Source organism: Olea europaea, chromosome 3, assembly GCF_002742605.1.
Source record: "Olea europaea var. sylvestris chromosome 3, O_europaea_v1, whole genome shotgun sequence".
Classification (NCBI taxonomy): domain Eukaryota; kingdom Viridiplantae; phylum Streptophyta; class Magnoliopsida; order Lamiales; family Oleaceae; genus Olea; species Olea europaea.
Window position 1 is genome coordinate 5,851,225 of NC_036239.1, and position 3,675 is coordinate 5,854,899.

Consider the following 3,675-nt stretch of genomic DNA (forward strand, 5'->3'; position numbering starts at 1 on the left):
GGTGAAACGAAAAAGAAAAAAGGAAAGCAAAGTGAACACATTCAGATATCAAGAAACCAATAAACATAAAAGATTTATGCTGAGTGTACAGAATAAAAATGCACAGATAGTGTACAGAAGCCTCACATTTAAGGTGGGCCCCACATGATTATTTTATTGTAAAAAAACCACCTGTCCCACCCCCAGCTGAGTGTTTTCTGTAAGGCTTCTGTACAGCCTTTATCTGTACGTATATCATAGTTCAACATTAAATATGAAATAGTTTCTAGTTGCCTATAAAAACTCTCAGTCTCCGACTTTGTATTTTGGAATTCCTTTCATGCTTCAATATTCATTCGTGAGGGCTCTACTCCAGAGACGGGAATTATTTCAGCGGTGAATGAAATTTTTTTTTCCTTTTGAGTTTTTATTGTATATTTAAAGACAATATTAGATTTCGAACTACTTTCATAGTAAAGCTCCAGGTAAATGCTGAGTTTTCTTCTATTCTATAAATAATACAGAAAACTAATGGAATAGGTCAAACCTTTCTAATAATCTTCTATCATTTTAATTTCATTATTATATATATTAAAGAACTCAGAAAAGAACGTTAACATACACATTGAACCCATTACAAAATTAATCATATGGTCCTTGTTCACTTCCTTTTCTTTTTTTTGCTTTTCCTATCGTATAATAATTCAATTTTGTATCTCTTCTACATTTCATCGTAGTTGAAGTTTTATTATAATTATTACACATAAAAGAAGAAATATGGCTCCAAAATAGATTTATACCTTTGGTATATATTCATAACCTCCACCATTTATATTTAACAAAGCTAGAGACAAAACTCTATCGGGCACCATGACAGCCAATATACAAGCAATTGTAGCTCCGGATTAATCTATTTGTACCAAATAGTTTACCGAATTGACAAGTGGCGGCCCCCTATTGGAGCCACAATCGTCCCTCCAATAGGGGACCGCCACTTGTCAATGCGATAAATCATTAGGTAAACCATTTGGTACTTGTAGCATCTTCCTTGTAGCTCCAGCATCATAAAAAAGGAAAGTAGGTAAGCATGAAACATGATGCAACAGGTGAGGAAAGCAAAATTAATTACTGTAGTGTGAACTTGACCCTGTCAAATATGATCATGTACTCATGTATGAACATAACATATGATACAACTCTATATCCTCGGTCCCATTTTTGCCAAGCCTATGAGAAGCATTTTAGGGGCATGGTTTAAAAAAGAAACCAAAAAAAAAAAAAAAAAAAAAAAAAAAAAAAAAAAAAAAAAAAGATACAAAGCATCTAATTTAAATGGAAATTATCTACAATTTAAGCTATAATGAGAAACATGTTAGAAAACAACAAATCAAAGATGAAGAATGGAGGAGAAAGAGAGAAAACGAATCGTAGCAGCCTCCGAACTTGATTTCATAATGTAAGATTACAATGATTTATATAGTGCAAATCTAAGGAAACATAATAAGACTAAACTACCCTTAACCTAATTAACTTATTACTTTAACATCCCCCTCAAACTCACGATACTACGACAAGGAGCAACAAGAGTTTGACCAACAAAAAGCGTAAATGATAAATCGAATTTGACTTCGTGGCAAAGTCTACAAGCTGCAACGAGGGAGAGCAACAAAAGGTAGGGAAATGATGCCCAACTGCAGATAACCAACGAAACCACACAATCTCAGCTAAACCCACTGCAGATAACCAACGAAACCACACAATAACCAACGAAACCACACAATCTCAGTTAAATCCACTGCAGATAACCAACGAAACCATACAATCTCAGTTAAACCAAACGGATGCAAATTTCAAATTCCAAATGAACTTGACATATCAATTCCAAGAACTGACTATGCCAAATTCCAATCTCCAAATAGACTGGGCAAACAACTGACCATGCCAAATTCCAAACTCCAAATAGCTTGAACAAACAACTGACTATGCCAAATTACAAACTCCAAATAGCTTGGACAAACAAAATTTCTAATCCCATAAACTGGGCAAACAAACAAAATTTCCAAATCCCGTGAACCGGGCATCAAACGAAATTTTCAATCCCACGAACTGGGCACAAATTTCAAATTCAAGCTCGACAAATGCCAAATTCCAGATACACTGGATCAACACCAAAACAAATTTCCAATCCAAATAGATCCAACATTAATTAACCGACCCAATAAGCTGTCTAATACACCAAAAACAGCCCAAACCAATTACAGAAACCAAATTGCTGTCCAAACAAATTTAACCCAAAATTCAGCCCATTCACTATACTTTCAAAATTCTTAATGAAGCAGCCCAAAAAAAATAAAATACTGCAGCACAACCCTCTGTCTATGGCCCCATAAGCCAGAACCAAACTCTTCATAGCCCAATAACCACACAATAAAATACAGGTCCAATAAAAATAATACAGCCCACAGCTTTGGACCAACACAACACTTTCCAATTTCAACACAATCCAGTATGACAGTACCTAAAACCGCACTACCGCAATATCACTACATGTCGCTGCAAATTCAACCCTCACCCATCCGCCGCGGACCACAACTCAGCCTCCGGCATCTGCCTTCTCCACTATTGCCGTCGCCGGCCACTACATCTCCAACTACGACCAATTTCTTTAACACATCACCAGACAATCCAAATGCAAAGGCAGAAGAACCCAGCGATGCTCCTCCGCTAAAACCAGAAAAATCAACAACGAGCAGCTCCCTGGCAGGCCACCAAACCAAGAAAGCCCGGAACTGCTGAATACACACATAGAGGAATCGAAAAACCCAGGGGAAGAGAGAATAGGACCTGCTTCGACCACTCACAGGACGTCGAAAACAACTGTTCCGGCCAGACAGCTCAGACCCAACCCTAGACGCCCCTCAAAAACCTAATATCAAGAAAAAAAAGAAACTGAACAAAATTGTAAGTCAGACGAGCCGGACGAGCAGCCAAAGGCCACTCGCCGGAAGCGAAATTCAAAGGCTGATTTGTTTAGGATCGAAACAGCTCTGATACCATGTTAGAAAACAACAAATTAAAGATGAAGAATGGAGGAGAAAGAGAGAAAACGAATCGTAGCAGCCTCCGAACTTGGTTTCATAATGTAAGATTACAATGGTTTATATAGTGCAAATCTAAGGAAATATAATAAGACTAAACTACCCTTAATCTAATTAACTTATTACTTTAACAAAACCAATCACAAAATTAAGCAACTTAAAATTTTATTACACTCGTATATTCGAACTTTTTGATGGGAACAGAACTCCTTACCCATTTCCCGATTATCAAATGCATAGATCTCAATGCGATCATCGACCGTTGACTAATCTCACTGCTCCAAACATCAATCGTCGACTCATCGACATTTTGAGTTACCATCCCAGTGAGACCATTTACCAATGAACCCCATAAATCATTGGTCTTAGCCAATCCTAACTATTGAAAATCCATTAAAGTGATTCAAATAATTGGGTAAAATGATAGAATCTAATTATCGATGATCAAAACAATTTTCGTTAGCCCATGATCGTAACTTCTATATAAATATTGGATGCATTGGTTAAATAAAAAGGGGTGGGATTTAAATACATACCTATTAATATAAGAGATGTCACCAGTAGCCGCATAAAAGATACTAAACCTAAAATTGGGAGA